We start from the raw sequence: 26,334 nt of genomic DNA, 5'->3' as shown, positions 1-26,334 counted from the left end.
AACGACCCCCTGGAGATGGTCCGTTTGTGCATGGCCCGACCTTTCTTAGCGCCTACGTAACCAACAAAGAGCTGGTCATCCACCCGGAATTGTTTGGTGCAATCCAATTAGAAAGAAAGCGCACGGTTTGGATCCAGAAGGTGGAGCCTCTCATCTTCTTTCGAAGGATTCGGAGGCGGAAAGAAGGTAGGCAAGAAGGTAGGTTTGACCAATGTGGAAAGAAGTAACTACCTTGGGAAGAAAAGAAGGTCTAGTTCTAAGAACGACCTTGTCCAGATGGACAGCCAGAAAGGGAGGCTTGGAAGACAGAGCTTGCAGCTCACTCATCCTACGTGCAGAGGTGATGGCCACCAGAAATGCAGTTTTCAAAGTGAGAAGTCTGAGAGGACAGTTATGCAGTGGCTCAAAGGGAGCGAACATAAGATATGTCAGAACCAAGTTCAAGTCCCACTGGGGCATTGCAAATGAACAGGAGGAAAAAGATGAGTAATGCCCTTAAGAAATCTATTTACAACATGGGACTTTAAAAGAGAAGGCTGATCAGGGAGCCTGAGGAAGGTTGAAATGGCCGAGAGGTAGATTGAAAGTGCTTGTGGCCTACTACCGTGAACCGCAGGTAACGCCGGTGGGCCGGCAGGACGTAGCGGGGCACCCCTTCCGTAGACGCGAAAGGGGCGAAAGGCAGACTGCACAGGGCGGGTGGTGGAGAGGCCCAAGGACCTGGCCATAGCCCGAGAGTCCTTAAATCACTCTAGCGCGTTGTCTGCCTTGTTGCCGAAAAGGCGACGGCCATCAAAGGGCATGTCCATAAGGGTGGATTGGACATCCCTGGAAAAACCAGTCAAACGCAACCAGGTGTAGTGTAGAAGAGCTACTGACGTGGAAATCGTCCTGCCCAGTGCGTCGGCGGTATCCAGCCCACAGCGGATGGTAAAGTTCGCTGCGTCTCTCCCCTCGGCAACTGCACGGGAGAGTACAGCCCAGGCCTCCTCCGGGCACTGAGGCAGCACCTGTGCCACCGTATCCCACACAGAGTGGGTGTAACGGCCCAACAGACATGCAGTGTTTACCGACCGCAGTCCCAAGCTGGTGGAAGAAAACATTTTCTTCCCAAGGTGGTCCAGCTTTTTGGATTCCCTATCCAGTGGTGCGGTAGGGAAGGTGCCTATAGAAGTAGAGGCTTGAACCACCAAGCTCTCAGGGGTGGAGTGTTGGGAGAGGAAAGTTGGGTCACCTGGGGCCAGGCGGTGTCCACAGGAGCCCGTGTTGGGCCTGGACCACGTGCCCAAAAGGATGTCCGTGAGGGCTTCATTAAATGGCAGCGGGGGCTCTGAAGAGGTCGCTGCCGGTTGAAGGACCTATTTCAAGAGGTTAGTCCTGACTGCCACCGTAGGTAGCTCGAGGTGGAGAGCCTTGGCCGCCCTAGGCAACACCCCTGCATATGACGCTCTCTCCTCCGTAGCCACGGTAGGAGAAGACAACATGCCTAAGTCTGGTGAAGTATCCAGACCACTGGCTTCCCCCAGTTCCTCTCGCCAGTCCTGTTCATTCACCAACTGGTCGGTTAATGGGTCCCAGACCCCTCCTAGTCCTCGTGACCCTCCTCTGGCTGCCAATCTGGTCTCAAAGAGCCAGGGTAGAACTGGGGCACAAAAGTACCCGCCGGCATCCGATCCGGCGTCGGTCACCGCCAGTCTGGCTCCGTGTCTACCTTGAGGTGGAGGCCAAGGTCGACGTCGGCTGGGGGACACAACCGACGCTGGTGGCGGACGTGGTGCCGGTCGAATTGTCGATGGGGGAGGCGTAACGAAGTCGTCCGGCGCCGATCCAGATCCATGCCTGGATCCAAGGGGACCCTGTGGCGCCGAAGCCGCAGAAGGTCCAGGGGCCCCTGCCAAGTCCGTGGTGCCCAAAGGCATGCCGGCAGAGTCGGGCTGCCCAAAGATGGGGTGCTTCGCTTTGTACAACTGACGGAGCTGGGCAGGGGTCGCTCCCGGGAAAAGGTGAAAGCCCGGAGCCGACCCTAAGGCTCCGCACACGGAGCCGGAGGAGGGGCACCTCCCGCATCTCTCGTAGCGTCAGCCGACAGAGAGAAGTTGAAGAGCGACGATGCTTCTTCGACTTACTTGACCCAGAGTGCGAAGACTTAGAGGAAGAATGGTGTTGGCTCCACTACCGGTCCCTTGACCTCCTCCGCGACCGGGACCTCGAACGAAGTGGAGCCCACTGCCGGGCCTCTAGTAACTTTCGGGACCGCTCCCGCAAAGACTTTGGGGCCATGGTCCGGCAGTCAGAGCACGACTCGTGGTCGCGCTCCAGGCAGTAGAGGCACATGCGGTGCGGATCCGTCACCGACATCAGTCGGTTACAGGAACTGCAAGCCTTTAAGCCGGGCATCCCTTGTGCACCAGGAGTCGTATGGACTCAAAAAACAATGAAGTCGACAAAAGTCGAGAAAAATGCTCAGTCAAAAAATGACTGCGGGTACCGCTCTCTCCAGCTCTGCGCTTGCTGGTGTGGAAAAAGAAAGAACTGACGTCAGTGCGCGAGGGCGGCGTCTATGTAGCTACTGCAACGTCATCTCGGCAACCATGATGTCGACGACAAACACGGAGTCGACCAATGCCACCTTCCGTCACGCAGTGGTACTGCTGACAAAAACTTTCTGGATCCAGTCTGACGCCTGGGGGTAATTCTATGGTAAGGGATCTATAACTAACTGTTTCTTTCATATGGCAAGTTGAAATTAATGCAGCTCCTGAACGTTGATATGCAGACCTCGCTCTAACATGGACCAAAGGCCTTATGTCATCTTGCCGCCCAGACGGAGAACCCAGCTGAGCCAGGAGGCATCCACGATCATGTGCAAGCCAGCTTCAACTGGGGGCTAAAAGTAAGACTGGTTGGTAGGGTCCATCTACCAGTGCAGATCTGTGTTTCCCAAACAAAGGATCTGCACCTGAGCTGAGAAGCTTCCTTGATACTGGAGCCACTGCAGGCACCCGTGGAGGGTCCTCATCTGCCATTTTGCACCAAATGACTGCATAAGGTTCAGCAGACACAAGGCCTGCACAACTGGAAGTTGTACCTGAGTCAGAATCCTCAGAATCATATCCCAAACATCTGCTATCTTCTGCAGAGGGAAAAGCTTTCATGCTGGTCTGATCCAACACTGCACCTATGAAGGCATCTCCGTGCTGGAGTGCAATGAGATTTATAGTGTTGAAAGTGGCAGAGGATAGTCACTATCCGCTGAAGGGTTCTTTGACCTGTACTAGCATTTCTGTTTTTAAGAGCCAGTAATTTTCACTAGCCAGTACCAAGTATGAATATTCACAGACTCTTGTGTATCTCAGGAAAGCTCCCAGAATCACTGCCATTTTTGTAAAGACGCATGGGTGAGTCACCAGGCCACATTGCAAGACTGCAAACTGATAGTGCGCATCTCTCACAGTAAACCTCAGATAACATCTGTGGGCATGTAGTACTGAAAGATTAAACCAGGCAACCTGAGGATTAAGAAACGCCAACCAAACCCCCCCCTCCCTACATTCAAGGTCAACAAGAATTAGTTCATAGGCAGCATCTTGAACTTGGTGGTGATCCAGCATGGGTCTCAGACCTCTATCCTTCTTGGGAAACAAAAGTATAAGGATAAAAATCATATGCCTCCTTTTATCAGGGGCACTACCTCTACGACCTATTTGTTCAGCAAGGACTACTGCTTCTAAAATTGAGGCATGTGCCAGAGAGCGCATTCTGGTCGAGAGAGGACGGTCAAGAGGGAAGGACTGAAAGAGTACGGCATAGTCCATGCATATTACCTATCAGTCTGTCACGATTGTCTCTCAACTGCTGGTAAAGTTGGAGACATTATGCCCACCAGTAGATTTTAGTATGAAGGAGGGTGAGTTAGAGAGCTTTTGAGATAGTGGAACTGGCAAAGGGTGGCAGAGACTGGCTCTGTTGCTGGTGTTGACTTCCCATAGAACCACCCCTGCCCTAAAACTGCAACTTTCTGTTTTGTTGATGATACCATCTCATTGGGGGGCTAGGCCCAGTGAGAAAGTCATAGCTTTACTGTTCTTGAAGCATTCCAGGAAGGAAATGGCCTTCTCTCCAAACAGCTGCTTCCCATTGAAAAGCATGTCTATGAGAGTTGCCTAGACATCTCCAGAGAGGCCAATGGAACGTATCCAAGCAAGACACCACAGTCTGACTGCCATGTTCTTGGATCGAGCCAGGGTCTCCGCTGAGTCCAGGGCAGATTTGAGGATCTATTTGGAGGCATTCAGATGGTTAACCAAATTGTTTTTTTCCTTCATGTAGTGCAGTAGGCTGATTACTGTGAGTTTTGCCCCTCTCACAGGATGTGGACATAGCGGCCCAGGAGGCGGGTGCACTTCACTATGTCAAGAGCATATCTAGCAGAGCCGAAGACTTTTCAGTGCACAGAGTCAATTTATTTTGTCTCCCTTTTGGGAGGAGCTATGGGAAAGGTGTTCGGGTATAGCTTCAAGGAAAACACTTGGACTACTAGACTTTCCAGAAAAAGGTGAAAGGCCAAAGTGTGGGACAATAATGGCAGGCCTATGATGCCTGGATATTTGTCTGTCGAGTGCTTGGCACACAAGTGCATCATTAAATGGAAACAAAGGCTCCAGTATTTTCCACAAAGGCTCAAAACAAAAACACCCTTCCAACCACACCCCCTACTCAGTGTAGCTTGCCATTTATGTAGGGAAGCGCATCAGTGCCCCATATAGGGGTAGTACAAGTGCTACAGAACAGTACTGAGTTTGAGTACTGTAAAATCTCTAATAAAACGTTAGACACATCTGCACATAGGGCAAGGTCAGTGTCAGGGCTTTGGCTTGTTCTCGTGCTTCCAAGGTGAATAAATACACTTCCTCTGAAAGTGGCCCAGTGAGGTAAAGGATTACCCTGCCTGGTAGAGCCTACAGGCCACTCGTATTTTGTAAACCCTGGTATAAGCTAGTATCACTGCTATAATAGGAATTGAGGTTAGCAGTCTCTCAAACATCATATGTGTGTCCATAATCCTCATCAGGCATAGCGACTGCATCTGAGTCAGAGCCAAACAACTCTTCGATAAGGGTGAATTTCTGAGCCATAGAATGTTATTTTTATAAAGATTTATGACTAAAGCCTTAACCTTCGCCTCCCTGCCACGCAGCTAATTTCCATCTGCTTTGAAGGCTAAGGAGTTTCCTGGAGATCCTCCATGATGCCAGGAATGATGGCCCGAGAAAATCAAGTAAGGGGGACGGATGGAGAAGTATATGTCAATGTGACTGTCAAAAACCCAATCAAGATTATGAGTAGGCTGTGAGATATAAAATGCCTTCAAAACATGAAAACATTGTAACTCACAAACTCAAAAGATCTAAAAATGAAGCCAGCAATACTCAGAGAAACTACTGGGACGGCAAGAAAAAGCATTCTAAAAAGAGAGATTGTGAGAAATTCTCATTATTATTAGAAACTATAGGGAATGTTCAGCATTTATTAATATTATTAGACACTTTGGGGCAGATGTATCATTGTAGCAGATTGCGAGTCCTTAATAGCGATTTTTAGAGAATGGCTATTAAGGACTCGCAATATGCGATGTAGGTAAGAATCACAATAATTTTTGCGATTCCTACACATTCCTTGTTTGTGACTCGCAAATTGCGAGTCGCAAATAAGGAATGGCTTCCCATTCATTCCTATGGGCCAAGAGGCCCATAGGAACGAATGGGAAGTGCGTGCGCAATTTGCAAGTACCCAATAGGTTCTCGCAAATTGCGCACGCAATTTCAAGGGTGCAAGGGTTCCCAAAGGACACCCTGTTGCACCCCTCAAATGTGCATGTGTGCACATGTGGCGCACATACATGCCCTAAGAGCATGTATGTGTGCCACATGGCACTTTGAAAAATGCCAAAAAGTGAATTTTTCAAGTACATCGCAAATTACCACCAACTTGTAGGGAATATCGCAAATAGCGAAGGCTACAGGAATAGGATTTGGGGAATCGCAATTTGCGATTCCCTGAGTGCATTCGCAATTTAGGTAATCGCAAATAATTGCGATTACCCATATTGCAATTTCTTGACGCCTGATACATTTGAAAACGCATTTTTGCATTCACAAACGGGACGATTCTGTGAATCGGCCCGTTTGCGATCGCAAAATGCGTTGATACATATGGCCCTAAGACTGAATGTTCATATTTATGCTGAGAGGCAACAAAACTGTTCACTACCTCAACAATGTTTTGGAACTTCAACATGTCATCAGGAAATATTCTAAATACCATTTGATTTATTTTAAATGAGATGCTATGCTGGTGTAATGAGCTTTTCACGGTACTCAGAACAAATATTTGCATTTGTGAAGCAGTCCCCTTGCTAAACAGAGGTTAGCAGAATTTTGTTTCAGTTCAAGGAAGAGTAGACATTTTTCAAAGAACGAATACAACTGTCAGAATAACAAATGATCAAGGGGTTTACTATGTAGACAGTACTTGCAAGAGTTATGCCACAACTGATAGTAACTCAAACTGTAAATATACCTGTTGCTCAGAACTTCTGTTGCTATGCCTCGAATTTAAAAGAAATTACTGATTAAAATTTACTAAATTACCCTTTTACCAGTCTTACACTATCTTTTTTCAAGAGGCCCCACTAGCACATCCTCAGAAGGCTTTCCAAAATCCTTTAAGTAAGAATGCTTTCTGTGGGATCTAGTATCTCCCACAAAGCTAGCCACAGCAAACAGGAGGACTATCTAGGGAATCATGTTATCCTCCACTTTTAAATTTCCTGACGAGCAGCAATGAGACAATCCATAGGGTCCACAAGTTAAGATTCTCGAATTACATTACTTCCTTTAGCAAAAAAGGACTCACGTTTTTCTAGATCTGAGGATTCTGGCATCAATAAAGACAGTGGAGCTCTTCTCTTGCTCTGCACGGTTATCCTTGATCTCTATCAATCAGCAATGGAGGCCTATTTGATCAAGAGCTTTTACTTTAACTCGGCCACTGTTACAAGAAAGGTTTCGCCACAGGAGGAAGGATTGGTGGAGTTGTTGTAACCTTATTACTTATAGACTAAAAATAAGAATTAGAAACCGGACTGTTCAGTGCCTGAGCAAACTGAAGAGGTCTACAAAGAATGACGAATTAAGTGCTCACTTTGGGCTAAATGCTCCCTACTCAGTCTGGTTGTGTTGTTGTCACCAATAACCGAAAAACATTGCAGATTCATGCTCAACAACTACGACTGCTAGTAAAAGGTGCGGCACCAACACCGTCAACAAAGCATCTGACATTATCAGCTGCCCATCTTAAAAGGTTTGTAATTTAGTTCTTCCTGCACCTGAATGGCACTCGCATGAAGGTACTTTCCACTGAGCAGAATTGCAATCTTCCGACAACTTTACCTTTTTCCAATCTCTGAATCACTGTGAAACAAAGAAATGCCTCATGAGTTATACCTTTAAAGCAGTTGCTGGGCACATATAGTCAGTGCAGAGGTAATTCTTTAAAGTAAAAAGTGCCTCCAAATCCATGTCACTTTAAAGAACGTTTTGTTATGAAGGCTACTTAATGGAGCAGGTTAGCTCAACTCTTGAGGCAAATTGTTTCCTGCAGCCCGATGAATCATCAAACAAATCCTACCCATGTGCAAACTTATCAAAGAATCTCCACGGGTGACGTTTCTTATGTGCAGTTCAAATAAAAGTCCATTTATTTGTGCCTCAACCTCGGCTGGAGATATGAAAACATTCTTAAAGTTATGGATATGGTGCCACCTGGGTACCTCTTAGGTAAATGGAACAGTCTCTATCAACATCATTCCAGATTGAGGGTGGGCACTGCAAGCACTGCTTCTTATGGTTAATGGCAAGCAGGTCTTATCCTTAGAAGTAATGGGGTTTTGCAACATCAGAGAAGGATGGCAAGGTCAACGTGTGTCTGTACGAAAGCCATGCTACTATACACCTGATCAGTGGAGCATTTGCTTGCCATACTGGGTCACGTTTTCAACATGTGGCATGACTAGTGATTCTCATTTTTTTAACGAGGGCTAAAGCTTGCTGTTCCTGTGAATATTTTCCAGTCCACTTGAATTGGCAGCATTTGTGGCATATGCCTGTTGTCCTCTTGGCACCCTTTTGCAAAGAAGCAAAGACTGGAAAGCAAAGGGTGGAGACAAGGTTATGAGTGATTCCACTGTCAAATGATACAATTTGTAATATGGCCATAATATACCCACATTTTAAAAGTGTTGGCTCATGAAGTCCTTGTTTCGAAATGAAAACAGAGGTCATTCCCAACGTGATCAATGTTCTTGTGTGTATTCATTTTATTTATTTGTATTGAGCTCACAATCACCAACACGCACTACAAACCACCACAAAGATGGTTGCAGCAACTAAAAAACAAAAACGCAGTTGACCCAGACTCGAGAACGAAGATACAACAGAACAGGAACTTCTTCAGATCTTTCGGTGATTGGTCGGGAGGTGAAACAGTAGCAAAAGCTCATCCTAGAGCCGAGGCACGAGCACCAAAATACAGCAAGTGGCATCAGTGCGGCTAGATGACGCGGAGGAGAAAAGAGTATGAAACCTTGTTATAAACAACAAAAGTCACCACTGTATAGGCACAAAACAGCTAGAGCAAATAAAACGGCTACACATGTAACTATGCAGATAACCAAAACTCAACGTACGAGATTGATTTTCAAACTGCTTGTGGGGTATTTTTTTTTTATACACCTTTTTCTTGATAAATTACATGATTAAGCATGCATCTGTTATACATCTATGCATTTCAGACTTATACAAACTTCAAAAACTCGTTGCGCAACCTGGACAACGCGTTTGAGGTAGTTTCGAAAATCTACCTTAGGAGGGCTATTGCTCCCGAGCATGCTTCCTTAAAAAGACGTGGCTGTTCGTTAGATTCGGATTAGAAATTAGGAGTCGGTTTTCTCCCTTGGGGGCATGGCGGCTAGGGGAGGGCGGGAGGCTTTCTATCATATGTTCCAGCAGTTACACAGAACGGCAGATGGTCAAAGTAATACAAATTCAGACAATGGGGCAAGCTCAAGCAATATTCATGCAGGCTTCCAACAATCAAGCGCCTGTGCATATGAAAAGCGGTGCAGTACAAACAGGGAAGACGAGCCACTCCTCGGCACTTTATGACACCCATAACATTCCATTAGCCTTTACAGTTTGCACATTCCATCAGTCAAAAGCTTTTTTTTTTGGCAAGCCCCAAACTATGCAATCAACCTTGAAGCTCCCTCTGAACTATTCTGATTGATAGAGGCAGCAGCTGCACGCCGAGCAAGCAGTAACCGCTCAAAACAAAGGCTCCCATACAGATATAATTCTACTTGTGAGCTGTCTGGGGAGTCTCCAGTGCCTAGGCCCGGCTTTGCACTCTATTCCTGCACAGAGCCCTGCCCTTAATTAATCAAGAAAACAGGGTAGGAGGGCACAGTAACAATTAGATAATTAACTCGGCAGCGTGTAGGGGGCGCACTGCCGGAGCTTTAACTCCTTCACATATATGACATGTGAACTTTTCATAACAAAAGTTTCAAAAATATTAAGGGTGAAATATATTAACAGGCAAGTAATAAACTAATTATCTAGCTACATAAATATAACTAGTACCGTATATAAAATATACTATCCTGCCCCCACTGAGAGCAAGCTGATCTACTAGGAATGACAATGTTGGGTATGAAGTGCAAGGGAAAGAACTCCCACTATTTTTTTGGGTGTTCTTTCCTGGCGACCACCACTAAGGTCCTTGTGACTAGTGGACTGATAATACTGATTTATGCAGAAAACCCAGTTTCTGATATGACAGCTACCGTGATACGACAGGAGGTAACCATCATTTTCCGGGTCAATCCAGGATGACTTTGTCCCTGGTAAAGTGCCAGGAATTACGAGATTATAGGCGGAAATCAGTGCTATAGTAATGATTTCTATGTCAGGGCCGATAGTGAGGATTAATCTTTCTTTGCCTTATTTCTATACAGCAGCCATACCTTCATAACATTTAAAAACAAAAGCAGTATCTTTCCCATGAACAGCAGGCAACATTTGTATCCAACAAGTCCATCCAAATACATAGTAGGCTGCGTTACTTTCTCCTATCCCTTCTCCCTCTTTCTTCACTGCTCCACAGGCCCTCAGATGAGTAAACTGTGGCTCTCTCCTGTTGGGGTATGGGTTGCGATGTTATAGTATTCTGAGTTTGGTGTAGTTTGACTGATTTTATTCCCTAAACAGTTGGGTCATCAAGGGCGCACTTACGCCCAGAGCCGCACAATGTGAGCTGGTCTTCCAGACAGTGGAGGGTGCTGCAGGCGAGCATTGCACCACTCTGCCTCAGCGATTGGCACGCTGAACTGCATATTTCCCAAATTCGGAGCTGAGATCCCAATCGCAGAGCATAAACCCTGCACCGCCTACAGTCAGACGCCCCGGGAGGAAAAATGGGGGGTTGGTGGAGACTGAATTGGCCTGACACATGCCATGTAGATGCTTGCTGGTAACTGAATAAAAACGTCTCAAACAGCTGAGGGACACAGACACATATGCCAGTATTGAGGGTGTTATTTGTGTCCCAGAGCACTCATGTCCCAAACAAAATCGGCCCCGGGAACCTCAAAAAACGAACTGGTCTCCTCAGTGCCACATTTGAAGCAAAATGCAGGAATCTGATAATTCACTCCTCGAGGAGGAGGCAATGCAATATTTTCCCTTTGATTACACCATCTGTGACGGGGTGGATGCATTCATCCAGAAGGGTGTCTCCTATACCCTGTTTCCCTACAAGAAGCTGGTGAAAAGCTGGCATGAACTCCTGCTGAGGGAAGACCTTGCTGAACCTCTATTTCCTCAAACTCGGGGGCAATGCCTACGAAGGCAAAACAGAAACACGATCAAGGTGTAGACCTGTACGCTTTCGATAAATTGAAGGGGGCCCTCCTCTTCTGGAGAATCACTCCAGCCGGAGATCCTCCTTCTCCACTCCACTTGAGGGCCAAAAAGTAAGCAAAGGCGACCCTGTCCCGTTTTGCTTCCCCAGGCCTGCCCCTACCAATCCTGACGATTCCCAGAGAGATTTTCCGATTGGGACACAGTTCATACCAGACCCTGGCGCACCCCACAAGACAAATCCTCCACCCCTACCCTATCAGCCCTGGTTCCGTGACAGCAAACATGCTGGATCCGGAGGATCCTCCACCAGCGCTTAGTGGTTCCCTGCAGAAAAAGTGGCCACATAAGTGGCCGGATGCCAAAGGGAGCCTCTGGACAAGAAGGTTTGCAACGGCCTCTGAACGGAATGCACCTCCCCCCCCATTGGAAGGGAAAATGGCTCTCATGCCGAAATTGAAACCAAAATGGCCACATTCCTGGCTATATATATTTGCGACCTAGAAAAGGGTATTGAACGCTCCTGGCAGTCGTAGTAGGATAGGTTCCTGGATGTTATGGGACCCCTGACCAAAATCCTTGCTATGGCTGAGGAAGAAAATGAGTCCAGATCCTTAGTGTCCCCTGAGGTTCTATCAGGCTGGGCCCAACGAGCCATCATCCTACGCAAATCGTGAGTTGTTCACTCAATGTTGCAGGTCCCTTCTTATCAAAGTAGATCTCAATGTAAGGGATATGGCCGCTTCGGAAGCAGGCGCAGTGGCTCAAGGGAGCCTGTTCAGGGACCTGTTCATAAAGGAACTTGGGATGTTTGTGGTGTGGCTACCTTTACTTCCTCTGACAAGGTGCAGGCCTCTATCAAAAGAATGTAACACATAAGCAAACGGCGGCTGACCAAAGGTTCAGCACATCAAATCCCAAGTGTTTGTGGGTATTAAAAGTCTTGTGCAACCACTTCCAGAGCTCGCCGCAGTTCAGCTCCACTGGAAACCAGATACTTAAAATTTGTAGAAAAGGGGAAGGTGCACCAAAGTAGAGTCAATTCTCTCCAAATGTATCCAAAAATGTCTTTAACGTTGTTAATAGTAAAAGTTTTAAAAGAAGAAGTTAAATAAAGAAACCTAAAACCAGACCTGCTGAATGGATTGATAATCTTCCTTTCATTTAATATTGTATCTGATAAGGATTGTGTGGAGTGCTGGATCACAGTGTTTTGTTTATGGTTTATAGGATCTTAGATCCTAGGGGGTTTAGAGGTATTGAACCTCAGATCCTTGGCACCCATAAGAGTAGGACCGACCACAACCCCATGGAATGATAGGTGCAGTCATTTTTGCCTCATACCTCGTTCTCTTTGTGCTTAGACCTTTTAATTGTATATTTATGTTCTATATGGTGTTGAATATATATGTTATCAGAATCTTTAGTCTTGAGTTGTTCGCTCATGTTATTGAATATGTATGTATTATGTTGATGTTTGTGTCTTAAATGTGTAGTTTTATGGTGGACATTGTGATTTATGTTGTGTTTATATATATGTTTTCAGCCCTGATAAAGTTCCATCTGTGGAACGAAACGCATTGGCTGATGTTCAACTTTTACTACTAACACCATTAAAGAAATGTTTGGATACATTTGGAGAGAAGAACAAGTTTCTTACCTTCGGTAACGCTTTTTCTGGTGGATACAGTATCTGCCTGTGGATTCCTCACCTTATGAATATCCCCTGTGCCAGCAACATTCGGAAACTTTTGAAGCTCTCCAGGCCGACGTCATAGAAACACGGCTCCGCTCGCGGCTCCGCTGACATCACTGGATCCATAAGAGGACCTAGTCGGCGTGATGACGTCAGTTCCGCCCTTTTTTCCGTGCCTTCGAGGCACACGGACGGACTGACAGTAATATATATATACAGTATACACAGTACATAATACACAAAACAACACACACAGTGTGAAGATAATACAGGAAGGCAAAAGAAATAATACGCTTCCTTTGACAATAATAAATACATTTTGAAACATCATCACTATTGTAGGTATACAAGGGTGGACAACGGGGAGGCGGGTGGGTCAGTGAGGAATCCACAGGTATATACTGTATCCACCAGAAAAAGCGTTACCGAAGGTAAGTAACTTGTTCTTCTGATGGATACATCTGCCAGTGGATTCCTCACCTTGTGAAAAGATTCCCACAGCAGTCCCACTCCCGGAGGAGGGTGTCCACCCTTCTATACCAAAAAGTCCTGAAGGACGGAACGAGCAAAGTGTCCGTCCCGCCTCACCTCGGAATCAAAGCAGTAATGCTTAAAGAAAGTGTGGAGGGAGGCCCAAGTTGCCGCCCTACAAATGTCCTCCACAGGAGCACCTCTAGACAAGGCAGATGTAGAAGACTTTGCCCTGGTAGAATGAGCCCTTATACCCTCTGGAGGTTCCTTACCGGCCAAAGAGTAACAAATCTTGATGCACAAGATAATCCATGTGGAAAGGGTGCGCTTGTGCACCGCTCTGCCTTTCCTGCAGCCAACAAAGCCCACGAAGAGTTGGTCATCCACTCGAAAGTCCTTAGTCCTATCGAGGTAAAAGCTCACCGCCCTCTTAGGGTCCAAGCGGTGAAGCCGCTCCTCCTCCTTGGAAGGGTGAGGGGGAGGATAGAAGGGAGGAAGGGTAATGGACTGCCCCAGATGGAAAGGATTTAACACCTTTGGCAGCAAAGCAGCCCTGGTCCTGAGAACCATTCTTTCAGCATGAATGTTCAAGAACGGGGGTTTTGAACTCAGAGCTTGAAGCTCACTTACCCTCCTTGCCGAGGTAATAGTAATGAGAAAAACTGTTTTGAAAGACAACAGCCTTAAGGGACACTTGTGCAAGAGCTCGAAAAGAGAACCCATCAGGTAAGTTAAGACAAGATTTAAGTCTCATTGAGGCACAATAAAAGGAGTAGGCGGAAACTTATTGGTAAGGCCCTTAAGGAATCGTAATACAATAGGTGACTTAAACAAAGACGGCTGATCCGGCATGCAAAGGAAAGCCGACAAATATACCTTTACAGTAGCTACAGCAAAGCCTTGCTGAGAAAGAGCAAACTGAAGGATGTTGGATAAACAAGCCCTCAAAGTGCCAATAGACCTCTTTCCACACCAAAGAACAAATTTAGACCACCTATAAGAATAGATAGATTTAGTGGAATGACGTCTGGCAGACAATATTACATCTACCACATGAGGCGGGAGAGAAAAAGAATTCAGGTTGCACCGTTCAATCTCCATGAAGGTGTAAGCTCTGGAGGTGGGGGTGTAGAACCTGCCCCTCCGACTGAGAGAGGAGGTCTGCCCTGAGAGGGAGACGGAGCGGAGGGCACGAGGAGAGGTGAAGATCTGTATACCACACCTTTCTTGGCCAATCCGGGGCGATCAATATGAGGTGGGCCCGATCTTGGCGAATCTTCCTCAGAACCCGAGGAATCAAGTGTATGGGAGGAAACGCGTAAAGGAGATGCGAGTCCCAACCCAACTGAAACGCGTCCCCCAAAGCTCCCTGCATCAGATACTGGAGACTGCAGAATGACGGGCAGTGAGCGTTCTCGTGAGTGGCAAACAGGTCCACCCGAGGAGTTCCCCACGTCTGAAAGACGTGACGAACCACCTCCGGATGGAGCCTCCACTCGTGGTCGGCAGAGAACTGACGACTGAGACTGTCTGCACGCACGTTCAGAACTCCGGCCAGATGATTTGCTATCAGACAAATCTGGTGTTCCTGATCCCAGGACCAGAGACGCAGAGCCTCTCTGCAGAGACCATGCAACCCCACTCCTCCCTGCTTGTTGACATACCACATCGTGAAAGTGTTGTCCGTCAGGGCTTGAACCGACTGACCGCAAAGGGAAGGGAGAAAGGCCTTCAGTGCCAAACGTATCGTCCGCAATTCCAAAAGGTTGATGTGAAGCAACTTTTCCTCTGGAGACCAAAGACCCTTGATCTCCAGATCCCCCAGATGTGCACCCTACCCTAAAGTGGATGCATCCGTTATCACTGTGGCCACCGATGGAGGTAGATGGAAGGGCTTTCCTTGAGACAGATTGCCCTCCACGCTCCACCAAGACAGATCCGCTGCAGCTTCTCTGGAGATCCTCACAGACTCCCTGAGATCTCCATTGTGCTGATACCACTGCCTGCGGAGGCACCACTGGAGCGCCCTCATGTGCCAGCGTGCATGGTTGACCAACAGAATGCAGGAAGCAAACAGACCGAGCAGACGAAGGAGCTTTGGGACTGGAACGACCGCTCCATTGTAAAACAAGGGAATCATTTCCTGTATGTCGAGAATTCTTTGTGGAGGTGGGAATGCTCGACACACAGTAGTGTCCAGTACCACCCCTATGAACAGGTTGCGCTGAGAGAGCACCAGGTGAGATTTGGGTACGTTTATCGAAAAACCCAATTTGTACAACAGCTGGGTTGTAACCTGCAGATGATGAAGCACCTTCTCTGGCGACTCCGCTTTGATCAACCAGTCATCCAGATAGGGAAAAACTGGAATCCCCGACCTTCTGAGATGGGCTGCCACTACTGCCATCACCTTGGTGAAGACTCGAGGTGCAGTAGTAAGACCAAACGGAAGGACTGCAAACTGATAATGTTGCGACCCTACCGTAAAACGGAGAAACTTCCTGTGCGACTTCAGGATGGGGATGTGGAAATATGCATCCTGTAAGTCGATCGACACCATCCAGTCCGCCTGTTGCAGCGCTTCAAGAACCTGTGCAAGGGTGAGCATCTTGAACTTCTCTTGCTTCAGAAAAAGGTTCAAGATCCTGAGGTCCAGAAGTGGACGTAGCCTGCCAACCTTTTTCGGAATCAGGAAATACCGGGAGTAGCATCCCTGACCCCTCTCCTGCTCTGGAACCACCTCTATCGCACCTTTTTTTAGTAACGTAATGACTTCCTTCTGCAGGAGTAGAAGGTGGTCCTCCGAGCAAGAACCTTGACAAGGAGGGTAATTCGGCGGGAATTCCCGAAAGTGAAGGGCGTACCCATTTTCTACAAGATCTAGAACCCAAAGGTCTGTAGTGACTGATTCCCAATCTTGTAGAAAATGGGTAAGCCGACCCCCCACAGGACCAACATGATCCAGAATGGTGGATCTAGGGCTGCTTAGCAGTGGTGGGAGGGAGGAAGAGGAGGAGGAGGAGGAGGAGAGCTGCCGACCTCGAGCACAACCTCTGATCCTGCCCCTATAGCTATTTTACAGGGTGTTCTGTTGCTGCTGTTGCTGCTGCTGCTGGGGCTGCCTGTAGGTCCGAAAGGACGACCTCCCAAAGCCTCTGTATTTCCTAAAAGAACCCCTAGACTGTGTCTGCAGACCCAGAGATTTGGCTGTGGCTTTGCTTCCCTTAAATCTCTCTAATGCAGCATCAGCCTTTTTACCAAAAAGCCCAGAACCGTCAAAAGGCAGGTCCAGAAGCGTTGCCTGCATATCAGGGGAGAACGCAGATGATTTCAGCCACAAACTCCTCCTTGTGGCGACAGAGGAGCCCATAATTCTGGCGACAGAGTCCGCAGTGTCCAGGCCACTCTGGATTACCTGACGCGCAGCCGCCTGAGTGTCTGACAGCACTTCATTAAAGTTCTGTCTGTCTTCCTGAGATAACTTAGGAGCCAGCTGTTTAGCAGAATCCATGAGAGCCTGGATATAACGGCCCAAGAGACAGGTGGCATTTGTTGACTTTAAGGCCATACTAGCCGAGGAGAAAACTTTCTTGGCCGATTGGTCGAGCTTTTTAGCGTCCCTGTCACTAGCGACCTGTGGAAAGGCACCGGAACACCTCTTAGAGCAAGCAGCCTGAACCACCAGACTTTCCGGAGAAGGATGGGAAGTAAGAAGTCTGGATCACCTGGAGCCGCCCTGTACCTTCTAGCCACAGTTTTAGAAACCGCAGGAGCTGAAAAGGGCTTTCACCATACCTCCATGACTGGTTCAGTGATGTCCTCATTAAATGGTAGTAAAGGCTCTGTCACGGTGAAAGGAGAATGTAAAACCTCAGTAAGTATGTTAGGTTTCAATTCAGCAGTTGGCAGCTATAAATCCAAAAGCTCCGCTGCTTTCCTAATGACCGTGTGGTAGGGAACCACATCTTTAGAGGGAGTATCGGCAGGACGAGTAATCTCCCACACTGGTGACAAATCCAGGCCACTAACCTCCTTCAATTCTTCAAACAAGTCATCAGACTCCATGAGCTCACCCTCTTCTATCTTTTCAACCTGGTACCTTTGCTCCTCCAGGACTCTCTGAGCTTCTCGCCTGGACCTAATCCTCAGGACCGGCGTCGGCGCCGCCGCAACCGACTCTGACGGTGCCGGAGCCGGCGTTGAACACAGATCCGGAGGAGCAGCCGGAGTCGAACGAGGTCAAGCTGGAGCCGGAGAAGATGGAAGCGGCGTCGATATCCTCGGCGCCGGGAAATGCCAAGACGGCGTCACTGGGAAAAAAGGCATAAATGGAGCCTGAGCGTAGGCTTGAGGAACCCCCAGATTAAAAGCCATTGGACCCATGGGACCCGAAGGTGCTCCAGAGGGGTACATCGCTCTCGTGAAGACTCCATACATTGCATTCAAATAATGCGATTGGTCTTGTCCCGGGCCTGGAAAGGGGGGATATGGCTCAGATTGAGGCATAACCGGACTCGGGCCAATCGCCGCCGACGGTGGAGCCAGCGGAGTCGAAGTCTCATCAAGAGCCAGAGCTTCTTCAACTGGAGCAGGAGAATGTGTTGGCGTCGGAGATGGAGCCGGAGCGTGCTCCGGTGAAGCCGCAGGCAAGGTCAGACAAACAGGAGAAGCAGGATTTGAGACAGGAGAGGGAGAAATATAGTCCTTACGACGTCGAGTAGGCAAAGTCGATCTCGGAGCCGCTTCCTTATCCAAACGGTGACGAGAACCATGCCTCCTCTTCTTTTTATGCTTCTTGGACTTAGAAGCATGTCCCGACTTCGACGCCGACCTTGACCTCGACCTGGAGCGTCTTCGACCTCTCTTCTCTTTTTTCATCCTTGCAATAAACAACTTAGCTTCTCTTTCTTTTAAGGACTTAGTACTCATCTTTCGGCAGCAAGAGCATCCCTCGACGTTGTGATCCGACGACAGGCACCAGACAGTCCTCGTGCGGATCCGTGATGGACATGTGCTTACCGCACTCTCTACACGGCTTGAATCCGGACTTCTTTGTCGGCATCTTTGAACCAGAATCAGGAAGAAAGAGAAACACCAGCAGAAACACAAAGGAACTAGCCAAAGCTACGGAGAGTCCCAGAAAATCGTTAGTGTCGACGGCGCGGAAAAAAGGGAATTGACGTCATCACACCAACGAGGTCCTCTTATGGATCCAGTGACGTCAGCGAAGCTGCGAGCGGAGCCGTGCTTCTGTGACGTCGTCCTCGTCGGCGTGGAGAGCTATAAAAGATTCCGAATGTTGCTGGCGCAGGGGATATTCACAAGGTGAGGAATCCACAGGCAGATGTATCCATCAGAATTGACTCTACTCTATCAAAAGAATATTTGCCTTCAAGGTTTTCACTGGGGCTGGCCATGGCAGGGGGTGCACGGCTGGCCGGTTGGTCTCTCATGCCAGTAACCGCATCTGGTCAGGGCTCCAGATGCGGTTACTGGCAGGCCTCAGCCAAATTTGGAGGATTCTTCCTTTCTAAGGGATGGCCACGACAGCGAGGAGCCAGAGGAAACTTCAAAGGAAACACACAAGGAGCTGCTAACGCTAAGTGTTACCCCTTCTTCCTGGTTAGGGGTAGGAGGAAGACTGGAGCTTTTTGTGCACAACTGGTGCAAGCTCACTTCTGAAGTGTGATTGTTACAAACAGCGTAAGGCTTCCAGCTAGATGTCTGTCTCTTTCCCAGCCAGACCAGACAGCCTTGTCCCATCACTTTCTCAGAACACAAGGCCTCCCTCATAGATCTAGAGATGGTGGCACTTTTGGAAAAAGGCGTTATATCCCCCTAACGTCCAACACCCTGAGGTTTCTTCTGCAACTTATTTCTGGTGGAAAAGCTGGAAGAGGGTCAGCTCTCTGCCATCAATATCAGAGAGTTCAATAAGTCGTTGGTGTTCTGCCACTTCAAGATGGAGGGCATCCACCACCTGAGGACCTACTGTGCTCAGAAGACTGGCTGGTAAAGCTGGACCTCAAGGACTCGTATCTCTTGATTACCATTTACATGCCTTGCTGCAGCTTTCTACAATTCAGATGGAAACACCATGTGTTTGAATTCCAGTCCTTACCCTTCAGTTTGTCATCGGCACCCTGGTGCTTCACCAAGGTGCTGAAGCCAGTAATAGAAAACCTCAGAGCCAGGGACATGTATGTCATGGTCTATCTCAACGACGTCCTCCTCATGGACTAATGTTTTGTGTAAACTAACAGACCATCCACAGATAGTGGTCAGTCTCTTGGAAACTCAGGGTTTTGTGATCAACAAAAAGAAGTCTCATCTTACACCAATCAAGAGAATGACATTCCTAGGTTTCCATTTGGTCTCCAAGGATACCACTCCAAGCTTGCTGTCAAGAAAAGCGTAAAGATCAAACAAACCTTGCAGAAAACTCTTTCGAAGTCAACAACATCCCTACACCAGATAGCGAAGTAAATCAACCTCCTCTCCTCTTCTATAGAGGCCATATTTACAGGTTCACTCCACTACATGGAGCTACACTGTCTGAAGATTTACCACCTTCGGTGAAGTTTAACGTGCTCAGAATCAGTGACTTGGGGGCTCACTCAAATGGTCTCATGAAACGGGTCAAGCATTTTTGGATCAAGTCCAGGTTAAGTTATCAAATCCGATGCCAGCAGGTATGGATGGGGCGCCTGCTGTGTGGATTGTCCACAGGAGTAGGTTGGTCATCTCAAGAACAGAGACTATAAATAAACTGTTTGGAACTGCTGGCCGGTTCCTTCACGGTTTGATGCTGGACCAAGGACAGGGCCTAATATTGCATTCTACTGAAGATGGACAAAGCCCTTGCGGAATTGGCCAGTGACTTTTGGGGTTTTTGTCTGAGCATCCAGATATCAGAGACGGCGGAATATTTGCTGGGGCTTCCAACAAGGTGGTGGAACCGCATTCCCAACAGCTGCAGGACATGAGCTTGTGGAAACTAGATCCCTGGTTATTCCAAGTCCTGGACCATAAAATGAGGACCCTTCTTGGTGGACATGTTTTATCCAGGCTGGACCGTCAACTTAACAGGTTCTTCAGTTGGAGGCTGGACCCATTGGGGGCAGCAGGGGATGCCTCTCTCCAAGACTGGAGCGTAGAGACAGGATATACGTTTAGCCCATTCTCAATGATAACCTCCATACTGGCAAAAGTGAGGAGACAAGTGGACCTGGTTCTTCTGACACCCTTGTGGAAATCTCAACTTTGGTATCCAGTTCTATTGGAACTTTCCTGTGATTGATCCAATCCATCTACCCTGGTTTCTGGATTTCCTTTGCGATCAGTCAGGAAATCACCAAAAGCTGCTGCTCAAAGGCACTCTGCACCGCATGGCATGGCAGATTACAGAAAAAGATGGCAAGTCCCAGGTCTTTCGGAAGAAGCTCAAGAGCTCTTCTCTAAAGCTTCGAGAAACTCCACGATCAAACGATACAAATTGGCCTGGACAAGATAGCTGGGTTGGTATGTGCAAAGGAACTAGAATCCCGTGGGGTTCAACTTTGTACAGGTCCTAAAAAATCCCTCTTGGAATTGGTATCACAGGGGATGGGTTACAGGTTGGTAAATTCTTTCAGATCTGCTATCAGCGGGCCATGACCCCATCCATGGTGGTCCGTTGGGAGAATGTAGGAAAGATAATGAGGGTTATTCGACTTTCGGTACCTCTTGAACCTCGAAATGTACCCCTCTGGTATGTTAATCAGGTGCTTAATTTGTTCATTTTGTGGCATCATAACATATATCTTTCCAGGAAAGAGTTATCAGTTAAGCTGGCTATGTTGCTGTGCTTAATCTCCTGTTGAAGGGTTTAGGGCAACTGTGCTTTGGAAATTACAGGTAGAGCATGTACCCTGAAAAAGAATTACATTACACATCTCTAGACAGACAAAAACGAATTAGCTAATGGTATAAATAATCTCTCTCCTGATGGTAACCACAAACTGTGTGTAGTAAGAAGTATCAAAACATGCAAGCAAATGACAGAGAAACTATGGCCTCTGGTAGACAGACAGATGCTTATTTCCATCAAAAAGCCTTACAAGATGGTCTTATCCCCCAACATTGCCAGATGGGTCAGATATGTAATGCAGGAAGCAGGCATCTATACCAGCCCTATTGGGATCCACTCTGTGAGAGATGCAATGGCATCTAAAGCCTATACTCTAGATGCTAGAATGGAAAATATAATGAGTGTGACAGATTGTTTCTTTGACTCTACTTTTAGACAGTTTTACTTCAAACCAGTCAGGAATATGGCCTCTGCTGTGGTAAGTAAGCTTTAAACTACCATAATCCTATCCTCAGGTGCAGACATAGAATGAAATGTCCTAGCTATGGATGGTGTTTTCAATGTCACTGTTTTTCAATATCAAAGGTGGACTCTTCGTCCACTTTTCAATCGGTACAATGTTATCCTATGGGAGGAAACACAATCAGCAATTTGCAGGTAAGTAAACGATTAAAGTATTAAGCTTTTGGATCAAGAATCCGTGCAGGGCAAGGTTGAGGTAAGTAACAAAACTGCACTACCAGCGGCACAGGAGCGGCCGGGTGCAGAGGTCAAACTCTGGACCGGGTGCCAATCTTTTCCAATGGCGAAAGGGGGCAATCAAAGTGGTACTACTTGCAGGTAAGTACCACGGTTTTTTAACCCAGTCTCCAGGGGTTAAGGTAAGCACAATGGGGGCCAAAAGGCAGCACCAAACTTACACCCTCAGCGGCAAATGGGCGGCTGTGTGCAGAGTGCCAACACAGCGTCGGGCACCCAATGTAAACCAATGGGGAATCTTGAACTTGGAAAAAGGCTGCAGGCTCAGGCAAGGAGGCCGATTGATGGAGTCCTACAACTGCACCGGTAAGGTGGGATGTGCTCAGGCGTCGGGACTGCGTTGGGAGATCTCTCCAAGGCCTAGGGCTCCGTGTGCAAGGGTGTCCTTTGGAAGTCAGCTTACCAATGCGGTCGCGGTTGGTGAGGGCGGCGTGCAGAGGCTACAGGCATCCATGTGGAGTCCAGCAGGGGTCAACCCATGAGAGACTCTTGCTCAGGATTGCTGGGGAACCTTTTCTGGACCGGCGGGCCTCTTGGACTCGGGTCCTGGGGGGGGCAGTAGTGGCCAACTTTGCGATTCCACAGACAGACATGGTCTTGATACTTGGTTTTTGACAGGTCCGCTGTCCACTGGAGATCAGGAGTCTTTCTTGAAGGCAGCCAGTCCTCCCAGGGCTTTGGAGGTAACTGATCTGGGGACGAGTCATACAAAATTGGCAGATAGGCTGGCGGGCTTGGACCACGGCAGTCGCTGGAGTGCCTTGTCGTGCAGGGGTCAGCTTTTCTTTGTCCTCTTCTTCGTAGGTCGATGGTAATCTGAGATTAAGATTCAGGGGTGCCCCTAAATATTCAATTTAGGAGCATTACAGGGGTGAGAAGGTAGTAGCCAATGCGCTACTTCCATTAAGGGTGACTACACCCTTTGTATGTCCACTCCCTTATGGGGGTGAGCATACCCCTAACCCTATTGGTTAAAATCCTCCAAAGCAATGTGGAGGATTTTCAAAGGAGGGGGTCACTTCAGTTTGGGGCACCTTAGGGGTGGTCCTGGCTGAGAGAGGACACATCTCTTGTGTTTACTAATTTTCTCACCGACCTTGTAGCCAAAAGTAGGGCTTAGTCAGGGGAGTGGGCATCTCCACTAGCATAAGAGACCCTGGTCTGTATGAGAAAGGACGGGAAGTGTTTAAGGCTCACCGTCTTTCAATGCTGATCATGCTTGGAGGTAGGTGTGAAGCACCACCACCTAGAGCAGGCTTTATTTCTATCCAACAAGAGCAATAGGCTCCCAAATCAGGGGGTCAGAAACATGTCTAGAGGTGGCAGGCTGGTGTAGACCAGTCAGGCACACACTAGTGGTTTGGTAGGTTTTCAGGGGGCACCTATAAGGTGCCCTCTGAGTGCATTTACTAACACTGGCATCAGTGTGGGCTCATTATTCTGAGATGTTTGGTACCAAACAGCCATCATGGGGCTGTGGAGATCGTGTTGACTGGCTCCCAGCCCATGTACTTAGTATGGCTTCACCATGTATTTATGATGTCTTAGAATGGACTTAAGCACTAGAGGGGCAATTCTGCTCATGCAGTTATTCCCTCATAGGAGGTATAGTGCACCCTGCCGTAGGGCTGTATGGCCTGTTGTAGGGGTGGCTTATCTATGCCTCTTTTAGTCCTGACACACAGGGATGTGTGCCAGGCCACCTCTTCACTTTTATCTGCACCAAAACACGTAGGTTGTAGTGGCAGTGTGCATCTGTTTGATGAGGAGTCTCTTGGGGTGGCACAATACATGTTGCAGCCCATAGAGACCCTCTCTGGTCATAAGGCGTTGGAACCACTGGTACCTTTTACAAAGGACTTATATATGAGCCAGAGGTGTACCATTTGTTGAAACAAGGGTACAGTTTTGGGAAAGAACACAGGCACTAGGAACCTGGTTAGCAGGAATCCAGTGCACATTAAGTCAAAGGTGCATCAGAGTCAGGCAAAAAGGGGGGGGGGGTACTGCAACAGAAACCAACTTTTCTACACTAGTGAATCATCCAACCTGGAGTGACAGACAAGGATGAGGTGCTGAACTTCGCACAAAGAAAGAGAGAGAATGGAAAGGGAGGAAGGACTAGGGAACAAGTCGGGGGTACACGCATGTACAGGGCGTCCACCCACTCTTTTCACAGGGCAGACACCGTACCCCCTGCCATGTTTTGGGACCCACGGAAATATGCTGAACTTGTCCTAGTGTAATTTTCAGACACCGGGACACGTTCAGCAGCACCTGTACATTGTCTGCGTTCAATTCCCAGCAGCAACGATCAGGCAGTGAGGAAACTTTTTGTCACATCCAGCTGGGCCAAAGTCAAGGCGCCATCAGGTCTCCATTTGTTTGAATAGCCTGACTGGAGGCGGTCTGGAACCTCACACTTAAAAGTAATTGCCACTGAGGGGAAATAAAGGGACACAACTTGTTGAACAAGTTACTTACCTTCGGTAACAATGTATCTGTAAGAAACATTACTAGTGATAGATTCCTTACCAGCAGTACCCCTGCGGGTCGGTAGTTGGCGTTGTGCGGCTCCGCGTCCGTCGTCGTGATGACATCGCGGGCAGTACTTAGATGCCGCCCACGCGCGCTGACATCAGTTCTGTACACGACTTTCCGCGCCAGGAACGCAGAGCCATGCAAGATACTGACCACTGGTGCTTTAAAACTAGGGCCCTGAAAGGGATGACCTTAACCCTAGAAATCAGTTCGCAGAACGGGGAGGATGGGTGGGGCGGTAAGGAATCTATCACTACTAATGTTTCTTACAGATACATCATTACCAAAGGTAAGTAAGTTGTTCATCTGAAAGAAACACGTAGTGATAGATTTCTTACCTTAGAATAGATACCCCAGCAATACCAACCCCGGTGGTGGGTCTGCGAACCAAGATCACACCAGAAAGTCCTGGAGAACATAACGGCCAAAAAAGCTGTCTCTCCAGACTTGGCTGTCCAGGCAATAATGTTTAGTAAATGTGTGCAGCGAGGCCCACGTAGCTGCCTGACAGATGTCTTGCAAGGGGACACCCCGTCCCAATGCAGTAGTGGCTGCAGTTGCTCAAGTGGAATGAGCACGCAGCCCCACCGGAGGCTCTTTTTTAGCCAAAGAGTAACAGGCTTTTATGCACAAGACAACCCAGCGGGAGATAGTCCTCTTGTGCACCGCCCGACCTTTCTTGGTGCCAACGTAGCAAACAAAGAGTTGGTTGGCCACCTGGAACTGTTGTGTGCGGTGGAGGTAAAACGAAAGCGCACGTTTTGGGTCCAGACGGTGGAGCCTATCTTCCTCTCTGGAAGGATGTGGAGGCGGGAAGAAAGTGGGCAAGGTAACAGTCTGCCCAATATGAAAGGCATTGACAACTTTTGGCAAAAAGGAAGGCCGGGGCCTGAGCACCACCTTGTCCGGATAAATGGAAAAGAAAGGAGGCTTACAAGAAAGAGCCTGGAGCTCACTCACTAGCCTAGCGGAGGTGATGGCAACCAGGAAGGTAGTCTTCAGAGTCAAAAGACGAAGAGGACAGTTGTGAAGAGGCTCGAAAGGAGCGCACATCAGATAAGTTAGAACTAGATTCAAGTCCCACTGTGGCATCACAAACGGAATAGGAGGGAAAATGTGTGTAATGCCTGTGAGAAATCTATTTACAACAGGAGACTTGAAAAGAGAGGGCTGATCAGGTAGTCTGAGAAAGGCCGAAATGGCAGAAAGATAGCCTTTAATAGTGCCCAGAGTAGAGCCCTGCCGGGCCAAAGAAAGAAGGAACAAAAGGACCTCTGAAAGAGGGGCACAAAGGGGATCCACAGCCTTTGCTGTGCACCGTGCCACAAATCTGTTTGACCTGCAGGCATATACCACTTTAATGGAGGGATGCCTGGCTGCCAGAATGACATCACAGACTTCAGGAGGCAAGTCAAAGGGAATCAACTGCCGCCGCTCAATCTCCACGCAAGGAGGTGGAGACTGGACAGGTTCGGGTGCAGGACAGTCCCCTGTTACTGCAACAGAAGATCCTCCCGAAGAGGCAGACGAATCGGGGGATCCACGCTCATACTGAGTAGCTCGGGATACCAAACTTTTCGAGCCCAGCCCGGCACCACGAGAATGACTTGGGCCCGGTCGCGCCTGATCTTCTTCAGCGCTCTGGGCAGAAGTGGTATAGGCGGAAAGGCGTACAATAGACCGCAACTCCACTGCTGACATTGCGTGTTCTCTTCGGTGGCGAATAGATCTAACCAAGGCTCTCTCCACTGTTGAAAGAGACCTTGTGCCACCACCGAGTGAAGACGCCGTTCGTGATTCATCATGCACCTGCGGCTGAGCTCGTCTGCCCTGGCGTTCAGTGAACCTGCCAGGTGTTGAACCATCAGGGAAATGCCCTGATGTTCCAGCCATATCCAGAGGCGCAGAGCCTTCTGACATAGGGTCCACGATCCCACCCCGCCCTGCTTGGTGCAATGCCACATGGCGGTGGTGTGGTCTGTGAACACCTGCACTACGCTCCCCTTGACAGAGGGAAGGAATGCCTTCAGTGCAAGATG

General features: G+C 48.2%; 1 protein-coding gene across 7 annotated transcripts in view; it reads right to left on the bottom strand.

Annotated features, from left to right (window-relative positions):
- The window catches only part of RALGAPA2 (Ral GTPase activating protein catalytic subunit alpha 2), a 1,855,355-nt gene that overhangs the window by 36,932 nt on the left and 1,792,089 nt on the right, over positions 1–26,334 (bottom strand). The window contains exon 42 of one of the 7 annotated variants that reach the window (XM_085612411.1): positions 8,356–8,610. The exons of the other annotated variants lie outside the window; for them this stretch is intronic. The gene's annotated coding sequence lies outside the window, so the exon portion shown is untranslated. Of the gene's footprint in view, positions 1–8,355; positions 8,611–26,334 lie in introns of those variants that run through there. 7 annotated transcript variants of the gene reach the window in all.

Source organism: Triturus cristatus, chromosome 6 (assembly GCF_964204655.1).
Source record: "Triturus cristatus chromosome 6, aTriCri1.1, whole genome shotgun sequence".
In the NCBI taxonomy this organism is placed as follows: Eukaryota; Metazoa; Chordata; class Amphibia; order Caudata; family Salamandridae; genus Triturus; species Triturus cristatus.
The sequence above is the reverse complement of the archived record's forward strand: the minus strand, read 5'-3'. Positions and strand labels throughout refer to the sequence as shown.